The sequence below is a fragment of the Protopterus annectens genome, chromosome 2.part1 (genome assembly GCF_019279795.1).
Source record: "Protopterus annectens isolate FY-2018-M chromosome 2.part1, PAN1.0, whole genome shotgun sequence".
Classification (NCBI taxonomy): Eukaryota; Metazoa; Chordata; order Ceratodontiformes; family Protopteridae; genus Protopterus; species Protopterus annectens.
This window is the reverse complement of record NC_056729.1, coordinates 768704733-768717883: the sequence shown is the minus strand read 5'-3', so window position 1 is coordinate 768717883 and position 13151 is coordinate 768704733.

The following is a 13151-nucleotide window of genomic DNA, read 5'->3' as shown; positions in this document are numbered from 1 at the left end:
ATCAAGAACCATAAAAGGTTCACTTTCTTCTTCTAATTGCAAAGCTGAATATTAACTGCATGATTTCAGATTCTGTAAGCTACTTTCAGATTCTGTAAGCTACAAGTGCTCTAACCATTACCTGGTGCAGGCAGGACTGCACACCTAGGTAATCAGTTATGAAAATGACATTCGCGTGTTTTTTATTGCTGACAATAACTGAATTGAGTGGCTTGCCTAATCCAAGATGGTGGAAGACAAAGAATGCGTAAGTTAGCAACGTTGTGTTGTACTAAGCATACGCAACATGGATAGCAGCAGCATTTTTCAAAGTCTGTCAGTTTGAAACCAATGTGATGTCAAAGTTTCAGTTGAAATACTTCTGAAGAGGGTTTGAGTCAGTTCATTAAAAAAATTGTGAATCCATTTAAAAAAACAGTGTTCAAAACACAATTATTAATAATAATAATAATAATAATAATAATAATAATAATAATAATAATCAGAGGCAGCCCGTGCTATTGGACTGCCGGACTGCAGCCCCCTCAACTATAAAATAAAGAAATAAAAAGAAAAAAGAAAGAAATAAAAAGAAGAAAAAATTTAACAAAATCGCGGACTTTCGTGCATGCGCACTAGTCCGGACTGCTGCTGAGACAGTCTGGAGCATGCGCAGATTGTCTCAGCAGCAGTCCTGATTGGGAAACATGAAGAACAGAGTTCCCAGAAGTCTATGCAGTTTTAAACTGCATAGACTGTCCTGGAACTCGCTGGGAAAATGCGTCGGGGTTGGACTGCAATGTCAGCAGTCAAGAGTTCGTCGGGGGCAGGGTCTGGATTGGAGTTTGCTGCAGGGAAAGATCTCACAACGGGCAGGGTCGGATTTGCGCGGGTTTTCATAGGATTTATGGTGGAGTTTGCTGCAGTCTCGTTGAGGGAAGATGCGTTTTACAGGATTTATGGTGGTTTTGTGGACAGTAAGTTGCATTGACAGTAGTTACATTCTGGTTATTTAGTTGCTGTTTGTTTGTGTGTTATGTCTTTCTTTAGTCTTTGACTTGTAGTGTTTTATGGGCACTTCTTGTCTTCTGAAATTGTAATTATTTATTCATGTGTAAACCACGGAACTGCCGGCTGGCTCTCTTAGACTCCTGTTTACGGATGTAATGTGGCAGTAATACATTTTGGTTGTTTAGCTGCCGATTGCGCATGTGTGTTTTTCGTTGCTGTAGAGTTTCAGGGTCACTCTTGGTTTGCTAATGTTGTAATTTTCATTTGTTAACTAAATGGATCCAGCAAAAATGCGGCAAGGTTTTATATTTACTATGTAACAGTATGTGGGCGTAACATAAGCATAATTGATCTGTAAGCCCGCAACATTAGTAACACTGAAATTTAAAATTGTCAAATGTAAAATTAGAAGTCTAAGTAGTTTTATGCTGATTTGCAGATACATGTTGGTTGTTTAACTCTGTAGTTATGTTATGTTTTGTATTTTTCTGTAATGTTCAATTGCAAATACTGTACCTTGAAGATTGCTGTTAACTAAAACTGCATCTACCTTATGTGAAATTTTCCTTTTTTCTCCATACTTATTTCCTAGACAGCACCTGAAATTTGTCAGAATTGATCAGTGCCCTATTCCAATAAAAAAAACAAAATAAACTAAAACTGCATCTACCTTATGTGAAATTTTCCATTTTTCCCATACTTTATTTCCTAGACAGCACCTGAAATTTGTCAGAATTGATCAGTGCCCTATTTCAGTAAAATAAAATAATCTTTCTTTAATAACAATGAGTTTTGGGGGGGGGTGTTCTGTTATTTACATTAGACAGAGACTAATACAGACAGCATATTCTCTGTTCGAGCCTGCCGGAAGCAAGACTTAAGCAGATAAGTATGGACAGACATTTATGTTATTGTAAGCTGCCACCCCTATCATTCCTACTTTTAGTAAAAATAAAATGCAAAAAAAAAATCTCCTGTATTAGCATGGGTGTACCCAGAAAAATGCAGAATGCATGAAGTGCTTAAAACCACCCATGAAGACCAACATTTTAGCAGAGCAAGATAGCTGTTGTATGTATAATAACTGGTTGCATACACGTGTCTTAAAGTAACTGCTTAATAAGACGTGGTCAGTGGTCCATCAAGTGAGTTGCGGTACACTGCTTAGTAACTGTAATGCTATCTGTTTGTTCTAGGTGCTCCAGTAGAAGTAACATTTGCTGGTTGGGGTTGCAGTGTAATAAATTGACAGTGGCATTCCACAGTGTTACTGCTCTTAAATGGAAACTATTTTTGCTTAATTTTTTTTTCTCTCTTCTGGTGAGTTCAGGTCACATTATAATTACAATAAAACTGGTGACAGTGCATACAGAACCATGTTCCTGTAAAGTAGAATGCCTACCCGTGTAGTTAAGAGATGGAAATCCAGCTGTCTGTCAACAAAGAACTTGCAAACTCCATCCACATTTGCTTAACCAGTGGCATTATGTAATGATCCTAACCTCATAATTACCAATTCACAGTGTTGTTTAAACATTTACTGCATTTATTGACATTGTCCTGTTCGATTCTAAGCAAAAGCGTCTTCTGTGTGGAGACATGTATGAATGGGCATACCTTCGTTGAAGGTTGTACGTCAGGGCTGGCAACGTGGTACATAAAAATCTACTGCCAATCATTAGCGGACCGGAGTTCCGCTGTGGCGACACCTAACCAGGAAAAGCCGAAAGATACAACAACATGTAGTCAGTTTTGAGGAAGCCCATATATCCTTCAGAGTGAGGAATATGCAATCTTGATAAACACTTTTCTTTATATATCATCTGATTATAAAGAAGCATTTTTCTTGTTTTCCTCTCTAATCAGTTCAGTAATTTTGGTGCTAGTCAGTCACCTGTAAACTAAGGAAAACAAGAACAGGAATTGGTTGGACTTTGTTCTTAGATGTCAAGACAGTTTTCAGTATCAGTGTTAGCCTTCTGAAGTATTCCTTACTGAGAACAATGGTGTGGGTGTGTGTGTGTGCAATATACTGGTGGTTAGACTCATGGTGGTGTGGTAGAGAATACCTCAGGCTTGAACCCTGTACCTTGTATGCAGGTATTAAAGACCTGAATTCCCTACCCACCACCATTTGCAAAAAAGTTGCAGATTTTTGCCTCATATTTGATCTGATCTGTTCCTCATAATATCTGTGGATTGTAAATATTGCAATGCTTGATATTTGATGGTGTAGTGGTAGCATTGTTGCTTCACAGCTGCAGGTTCTTGGGTTTGATGCTTGGCTGGTGTGCCTTCTTTGTGGGGGTCTGTGTTTGTGTGGGTTTGCTTTTGTGTAATCCCATGTTACAAAGACATGTCTGCATTATTTCTTCCTGGGCCTCTGCTGAAAATTGTTTATTTGTTCCAAGTCAGACTGTCCTGATTAACACATGTTAAATAAAATTGACAGGCATTTGAATTTCAGACTTCAGGTTTCTGAATGCTTAATTCCTTGCATATTTGATGGTGCAGTGGCAGTATTGCTGCCTCACAGCTATAGGTTTTCTGGTTTGATTATTGGCTGGAGTGCCTTCTGTATGGAGTCTGCATCTTATCCCTGGGTTTGTGTGGATTTGCTCTGGTGTCCTGCCATTTTACAAAGACATGTGTCTATAGTATTTCTCCCTGGGCTTCTGCTGAAAATTGTTTTTGTTCCATCAGAAGTAAAATTGACAGGCATTTGAATTTCAGACTTCATATTCTTCAGAAGATACATAGTAAAACAACTTTTTATTCTAGCAATAAATATGTAGTAACACAACCTTTTATTATAGCAATTTTTTAAGTTTATAAGATGACTATTTGAAATTTGTCCTTATTTTTAGGACTGTAACACCCTGTTATTGGCTTTGTCCAGGTTTTTTTGTGCTGAGGTTGACAGCTATGGCAAGAACTGAATTCACTGAATATGTTTGAGGGCTGTATTCCCTCATTACTGGATTTGTCCAGGTGTTTTGTGTTAAGAGGTTGACAGCTATGGTGAGAACTGAATTCATTAAATGATAGCCATTTAAGTTTCAGTCTTCCTCTCTTTCACAAAGCAGCTGATTTGGCGTAGTGGTATGTTGCTCTTGACTGTTTTGCACAGGGACCTTGGCAGTAAAATGTACGGTGGTAACACAGCATTTTTCTTTCACAAAGCAGGTGATTTGGCATAGTGGTATGTTGTTCTGACTCTTTTGCACAGGGACCTTGGCAGTAAAATGTATGGTGGTAACACAGCATTTTATTCTAGCAGCTTTCAAGATTATACAAGCAATGTTTAATGTGTCCTTGGTTTTTGCCCTTTTGACCCACCCCAATAAATTTGGCTTTTTCCAGATTTCTTGTGCTGCGAAGTTGAGATGCAGTTGAGTACTGAGTAGATTTTACAAGGAGCTGAGAGCTGCAGGGGAAGAGAAGTTTAGTGCTGATTATGCTAAGTCAGCTCACATTGCTAATAGCACAACAGGTTGTGTACTTGCTTTTGATGCAGAAGGTTGTTGGTTCTACTCCCATAAGGGGTGAATGCTGCCGTACTGAAAGTTAAGATATTAACTATGAGCCTGTTATCAGTTTGCCATCCATTTCCTATTGCAATATTACTAGCTTATTTTTAATGTAATTTAGGCAACTTATTCCTCAGGGGCATCAGACACTTTATTTTTCGATGAAACCATGAAATATAAAGGTGATTAGCAGCAACCTCTTCATTACAGATTTATTTAATGTGGAATTATTTAGATGACTTTTTTACTACTTCAGAGATTGTGCATATTTACTGATAATGGTGGACTGTAGAATTGTGCATATTTACTGATAATAGTGGACTGTAGAAGTCTGAGTAGACTTTTATGATGGAAATGTTCTGAATTGGGCAGTTTTGTCATTGGTGCATGCGTTTTGTTTCATTGTTTACTGGAAAAATGTTGAAAGCAATAGGAAGGTGTATCAAAGAGCACATGTATGTTTCATGTGCAAGGGGCCTATGATTTGAAAACAGCCCAGAATTAATCTTTATCTGCCACGGGTGTATCTTCTTTGAATGTGGGTTTCAATGAATGTGAGTTTCAATGGCAGAGAAGTTTTAATGCCAAGTTTGTTTAGCAGATGTCTTAGTGTTTGTGCTGTAAAATGCAAAATAAAACTTTCAAATGAAGTTCAAATCATCATAGACGTAAATCAGTATGCACATTAGTGTTTATGGTAAATGGAGTGAAACAGCCAAGTAATGGATCATTGGAATGGCTGCAGGGGGAGGCTCCATTCGACTATGGTTTTGTGAGGGGGAAGGGCGGCAAACTTAGGCAGCCCCAGCTGAACCATACCTCCCAACTGTCCAGATTTTCAAAGAATGAATAGATTTTTTGTTTCTTATTTTTGGTTTGTTCCTCATACAATTTGTGGTTTTCTGGCAAATCATTTAGGAATTAAGTCACTAATGACGCACTGAGTTTCAAACTTCATAACCTTCAGAAAAAATGCATGCTAAAGTAAGACCTGTTCTATCAACTGTCTCAGTTTATACAAGAGCAATTTTTAGTACTGTTTATATGTTCCCCCAATATATTTGGCCTTGTCCTGATTTATTGCATTAACAGTTTGAGAGGTACATGCAAATAAATTGCTTTATAGAATTAGGCATAGCCAAACCTCTCAACTGTCCCTGATTTTGGCTCAAAATGTTGCTCTTCCCCTAATGATCCCTCCGCAAAATAGCAATTTTGGAAGAAAACATGGAGGGTTTATAATTAAGAAATAGCTGTAATAATCCATTAGATTACTTTTATTTCAGAAATGCATGTAGATTATTTTATTTTGTCAGCCGCTCAAGTTAGCGGTACTAATATTAAAGTGTCTCTTCTTTGACATGTTCCCAGCTGTATTGGTTTATAGATTAGTACTAAGCTAACTGCCCTTGTGAACCATTTAAAGCCTAGTCAATTATCCCTTGTGAGACTCAAACCCTGCACCTTGTGTTTGCAAGGCAAACAACTTAACCATTAGTCCACCCTCCCACCCTTTTGTGTTGCTATTTTATATTTTTATATCACATTTTTGGTCGATTTTTCATTTTTGGTCCATTTTTCATAAAATTGTGTTTTTTTGGCAAATTAGTGACAAATCATTAGACTGAAGTTAGAAAATAATGATAAACATTTGAGTTTCAGATTTCATACCATTCAGAAAATTCATACTAATGCAAGGCCTCTATTATCTTTCTAAGTTTATAAGAGCAATATTTTAAAAATTGTCCTTATTTTTGGGCCTTTATCCTATTTCTTTGTATGACTTTGTCCAGATTTCTTGCTCTGAGGATGAGAGGTATGATAAATGTGTCAGGGCCATCACAAGTCAGCCAGAGACATTTCAAACTGTGATGTACTTGTTGCACCCCACTCCCCCATGTAGTGACTCTGGATGTGTCGAAACAAGGCAAGGAGCAGTTATGCAGTGTAAATGTGCAGAGTATCCCCCCCATCCAAGATAGACACAAGTACTAGAGTGGCTTTTCATCTGTCCTTGATTTTTACAGAATGGTCTGGTTTCTGTCATAGTTTTTGTACTGTTGATTTATGCTTATTACTCAAGTGCCTGTTGCTCTGTGTTTAAGTAGCAATACTTTAATGACCATCAGGTAAGCTTGGCTGAGATTGCAAGATGCAAGTAAACTTTAATAAGCATACTGTTAAAGAATTGCCAACATTGAAAGCCTTTCTGTTGCCATGTAGAAAATACTTAACTAGATAATGTATAAGCCTTGGGTATTGAAATGCATATGCCAGTATTTGTAATAAAGAACAGGATTACATTATTTTAAGAGTCTCATTACACATGGAGACTTCCAGTCATATCTGCAGGCTTTACCCGTAAACAGAATGCCAATTGTGTGGTCCATAACCTGTACAGTAATCCTTTTAAGCAATGTATCTTGAGCTTATTTCTTGTTTGCTTTTCATTTTTTACTTTGATCATATTTTCCCCATGAAACAAGTAGAAGTCAGGCAGTGGGTCTTTTTTTGGATAAGGAACATTTTTACAAGTGGGGGCATGAGAGATTTCTACTTTCAGCATGTTACTTGGTACTTTAATAAAGCTGAATATAAATTATAATTAGAACTGCAGTGCAAGAAGTGGTTTGAGTTGAGTGCTGCTTGCTTTTCTTATACTTGATTTTGACTGGCATTCCATTAACGTATTTAAAAAAAAGTAATTCAGTTTTTCATGCCTTACAACCTTTTTTGTTTCCATCTAGATATTAAGCTGTCATGCAGCCAATGCATTGAAATAGTTTTATTCTTCTACACTTCCTTTTGTCTTGACTGGACTCTCATAATGACGGTATGGCACCCAGGGCAGTATATTTAGTTTTTGTGGTTTTGAGCATAGCTCCTCCCCTTTCTAGTTGGCCGCACCCCTTCCCATTGACCCCACCCATTCAGCTGTCTCCTGCAGCCCCCCTTTGATTTGAAGTCACCAGCCGCCACTGATAATAATAATAATAATAATAATAATAATAATAATAATAATAATAGTTAAAAAAAAGACACCCAGATGATTTTTCTTTGCCAGGTGTAAATTTTATCCAACCTGGCTATTAGGGAAAGGGGAGGTCTCCTTCCACACTAGCACAGAGTATTTTTAGAGACTGACATAGCTGCTTAGGTATATTTGTGCACAGATGTTTATCTGATTGTACAATAAAACACCTTTGTAAGGTAAAAATGGGGCTGACATTTTTCCTGCTTTATATTGTGCATCCTATTTGATACTACAGTTGAAATGAAATACTTGAACTAATCTTTGTTTGCTTAAAATATATTTATATCACAACAGAACTTTCACTTTTGCATTGTTTGTTTAACTTCATTTCATCGACAGCCCATTTCATGGACAAGCAAATCAGCAAGACCATTTCACTGAAAGTTCATTTCACTGACAACTCATTTCACTGACAACTCATTTCCTCGACATTGATATACGACCTTTCCCTCTCTGTAGTGTGATCCTGGAGTTAGAATATATAGTAAGGGGGGTATGGGGGCACAGCCCCCACATTGGGGTGTGTGGGGGTGTAGCCCCCCCCACATATTATAAATGTTTTAAGCTATACAGATGGATACTTACAAGTGCAATGAATAACTGTTTTGCAGAAAACAATATATGACCAAAGTACCCCCACACTCCCCTTACTATATATTCTAACAACAGGATCGCACTACAGTGGGGGAAAGGTCAGATATCACTGTCGATGAAATGAGTTGTTAGTCTAATGAACTTTCAGTGAAATGGTCTTGCTGATTTGCTTGTCAGTGAAATGAGCTGTCGATGAAATGAAGGTAACCCGTTTAAAATATATTTATGTTAGAACACGACTGTCAGTTTTGTATTTGAAGTACAAATAGTGGTTCTTACCGTCTGATGCATATGCAGTTTTACTGCTGTAGCCGCTACCCTGAACACATTTTTAAAAATTCTGGGATTTTACTGCAATCCTTACCAGGAGGGCTAATGCCTCTTGTCATGGTATATATACATCTCTGAACTACTTCACCATGTTGTTTCTCCTCATTTCCAATTGTCAGGGCCCTCATTCTGATAAAACTGCTCATTACTATCTCACTGTATTGCCGTTAGCATGGTATAAAGGCCACAGAATGTCATGGGTTCCCTGTTCAAGCACAGTATGATTCTGAATGTCTTCAAATTTCAAGGAGCGTCTACACCATATTTATTATGTCTTTTAAGAATTTAAAAGAGAATTTTGAATCAAGCTGGGGAAATAACAATGAATTCTGAAGGGATTTAAGTTTGTCAGAATTGTGATGTGTACAATTCTTAACACCATAAAGATTTAAAGTGAGAAAGTCGGATTGTAATAATCAGATATCAGTATATGTTGTGATCTGTGGATGCGGAAGCTTCTTTTTTATAAGCAGAAGGAACACAGAGAGTTAGAATTAATGAACATCTCAATGACATACAGTAAAATGTGTGCAAACATCGCTCCCTTGACACCTGGGTTGTACTTGTACGAATGTCAGTATACCCCTATGCATATGATGTATGTATGTTTGATAGGAAGATCACAAATGGATAGGTAGCCCACAGAAGACTTATCCCAAAGCAACTTACATGCCAGCAGTATTGTATAACACCATCAGTTACAGGGGAGATATATCACCTGTCATTTTAAAATGATTTCAATATAATGCACTTGTAATCAATCATATTATGTGCATCTTACCACACAGTATTTATTGAATTACAAAAATCTTTTGAACTACATCAGATTTTGCCCTGAAATTAGCCTTTTTGAACACATTACTATTACGTGTATGACAGGACTCTAACATAAATCACAAACAGTTGATGCATTAACATCTGTTATTAACCAAACTGTTGAAAATATGCATTCACATACAACTGTACATTGGCCTGTAACAACTGTTGTTATCCTATGCGATTAGGTTACTTACTGCATTGCACAGACATTGAAAAACTCATGCTCCCAGATACTAATTCTATTAAGTTTTGACAAATAAGAAAAAATGACAAATGTACATCATTTGCAAATATAATGTTTTGGGGTGCATACATTGTTTACATTACGTATTGCGTGGACAGCATCACAGTGAACTCATTGTATCTTGAATAAAAAAGACACTAAGACATATACAAGTAATATAAGCTACTGACATTTTTTTTGTCATAGCTATTTCAGTAAGCATACTGCTGTCAAGCTAATTTGTGTGACTGATAGCAAAGTATTAGCAAATGCGTAATTATTTCTTGAGGATTTGAAGTTAGAATAGGAATACGCAGTGGTCTACAGTGCTCCATACCAAGTTTCATGCAAATAAGGAGTACACACCTACAGACATTTTTGGTTCTGATCCATTGCGTAAGAGCTGTGTGTCATGTTAATGTTCTCTGTGTCATCATTTACACATTTGTCATGATCATTGCTGTGAAGTATTCATTATGTAGATAATACCAGGGCATACTTACACTGTCCCTGTATTAGCCATATCATGTAGGGGCATGCTTACACTGTCCTCCTATTTGCTGACTATCAACATGTTTAAGGGATGTTGTATTTGTTTCTGTGAAACTGATGAATACTACAGTCATTACATGATAACATGCATCTATGTGTCAGATTTTGTATATTTCAGAAAATGCATAGTAATGCTAATGATCTCATCACACCACGCTCTATGTGTATAGGAGCAACATCTGTGTACATTGTTCCTCATGTTGTATAAGTGGCACCCCATAAATCCCTGCTTTGACCAGGTATTTTGCACTTATAGCTGGGAAGGTATGAGCAGGGTTGGTATGATTGTGAACCACGTGAAGGACCAAAATGGGTTCTGCTGGTAGAATAACATATGCAGCCATAATTTAACATGGCAAAATGTTATGACAAATGATAATGTTAGACCTGGATGCTGGAACACCTGCCCATTTGTATCAGCAGTCTTTAGCCATGATCATTAGCTGATCAAATAACACAACAAGGCCAACGTCAAATCCTAAAACATACACATTTGAAGGGACAATGAAAACAGTATAATGAAACATTTTGAAACAAAAGAGTATGTGTGTAGCATACTACATAACAGAAGTGACAGTCGAAACATCCAATATGGTGTACATTCAACTCTACAGCCTGATCAACATATAATAAAAAAGGCTTCAGTCTGAACAAAAGCAAATGCCAAATCCATTTGCCTTCTCTCAAATATATGGAATATGTATTGTCTTCAATAGAGCTTAAACCTGATGCTGTTAAAGCAAAAGTAATTTTGACTATACAAAGGATAAAAGTCTCTGGATAAGTATTCACTTCTTCGTTTCCTAACTCCAGACTTGTCATGTGTAATAGTACTAGTCAGGGGTCTAATAGAATATATTGTACCATAGTACGGGTCAATGTAGCACGAAAAAATTGTTGAAATGTTTAAATGCTTTGTCACAAAAGCACTGTTGCATAAGTTCTATGATGTGACATTGCCTCCTACTCTCTAGGAAGATGCCATATAACAAAGTCTTGGTACAGTGCTATTCAAAGAGGGTGGACTAAGAACTTATGGGTCCAGAGGTTTAAGTGATGCAAAAACATAGTATGCTCTGACAGATGCAATTATACTAGCCATAAGTTTTGGTTCTCCAAAGTTCCATAACTATATCTATGGTAAACAAATTAAGGTAGAGTCAGATCAAACCACTTTAGAATAGAAGCATTTTTATAGAAGGCAACGGCAGTGCTTCAGGGAATATTTCTCTCACTGGAAAATATGATTTGCAAATTCTGTACAGACCTAGTATGGTGATACACATAGCTGAAACCATGAATAAAGGATATCTGTATGAATGTATGGAAGACTTGTTTGAAGAAGATCAGGATGTCATGGGTTGCTTTTCAGCTGGTAGTGTTTGCTAAAAAAGTTGTAATAATTAAAGGCTTATCATTGAAATTACTTTGACTTTCATCTGTTGCATGATAGAATCATGGAAGGATGGGATGATAAAACAGAGTCACCATATCCTAAGCCTCCCTAAGGATTCATATTTTCTCCTGTGTGGAAATATTATTCAAAATTCTCATGATGTTACACAGTTATGTGGTGCAAATCAAAGTGTTGGTCATAATCATCATTGTCATTATCGGCATCAACAACCCATTTTCCCATGGGATACCTCCACAAATGATATAATGTAACAATTCGCACTCTTTTGTTCTCATTTGTGTGCCCCCCCAAGTCTAACATCAGCTACCTGGCTGCATCTTTTTGCACTAAGAGTCCCTGGTGCTATCTCACAGGACTGAGACTGCAGCAGTGATAATTTGGGCGAGGGAAGTGGAAAAGAACAGGCCTGCAACATCACATGCAGTGGTCTTGCATGCCAGGGGATTTTTTAGTATGCCCTAATTAGGCAGAGCTAATGATGTCATGTACATCACCACTTGTAATGTGAATTAGCATTGGCCCTCCTCAAATGTTGCAGTTTTACTGACAATCTACTGCATGATTATGGCACATCCACATCACTGGAGATTTGTTTTCATCACAGGCAGAAACCCCACCCTCCTGGAGTGGGTGAGCCAGCAGACTGTTATTTCCTACTCTTCCCTAATAGCTTCTCCAATGCTCTAGCCACTAGTCAATCTCAGATCATCTGGATTATAGGTAGGGCTCCATCCCTTTACACCATGGAGCCAGGACAAGTAATAGTTCTCAATATGTGAGCGAGGAATTTTGTAACTTTGAAAAACAGTGGAAGTTCAGATGCAAGCACATACACCTAGATATCCTCAAACTAATTGTCATGTAGAATATATATTACAAACAGTAAAAAGTCTTCTCAAAAGTGTGAATATTCTAATTTATCTTAAAGCTGTTTATCTGTTTTTGACTGTAGGAATGCACCAATATATATTATAGGTTTATCTCTAGCTCAACTACTGATTGTTCATAATATCAAGTTCAAGTTACCTACCTTATTTTATCTACTAGTACCTGACTGTAAACAGATGGTGACTGAATTAAAACAGGATAGACATCTTAAGCAGAAATATTAGTCCAACAAAAGAGCAAAGAATACTTCAGTTTTACAAAAAAGGGGAAACAGTGAAAATGAATCAAAATTCATTTGGTGTTGAGTCATGTTCAAGGCACATTAACAACAACTACAAAATTTCCAATATATTATTCAATGCAGAGGCCTGTTATGCAAATCTATTGAAGGAACAAAGTGCACTTGCCTAAAATATCACTGCCGAGTCACAGGTTTATAAGTTCATGGATGTTTACTAGGCTAATGACTACAAGGGCCTTTTTAAGCCTAGCTATGCATCCCGAATCTTTGACAAGTTCTGGTACCCTTGATAAGTGTTACCAGGGGCTTGGGAGATGAAACATTTACAAGCAGGGACCTGGAAGATGAACCATTTACAGGCTGCCAGTGTCCATTAGAGACATATGTACCAAACCAGGGATAAATTTCCTGTTCCCTATCCAGTTGTCCAAGTTACACTTAAAAATTGGGTCAGGAAGGAACTCTGCTTCACATGGATGGGGAACCTGTTCCAGAGATGGGGTAGTCTCTGGGATACATACCTGTCTCTCCAG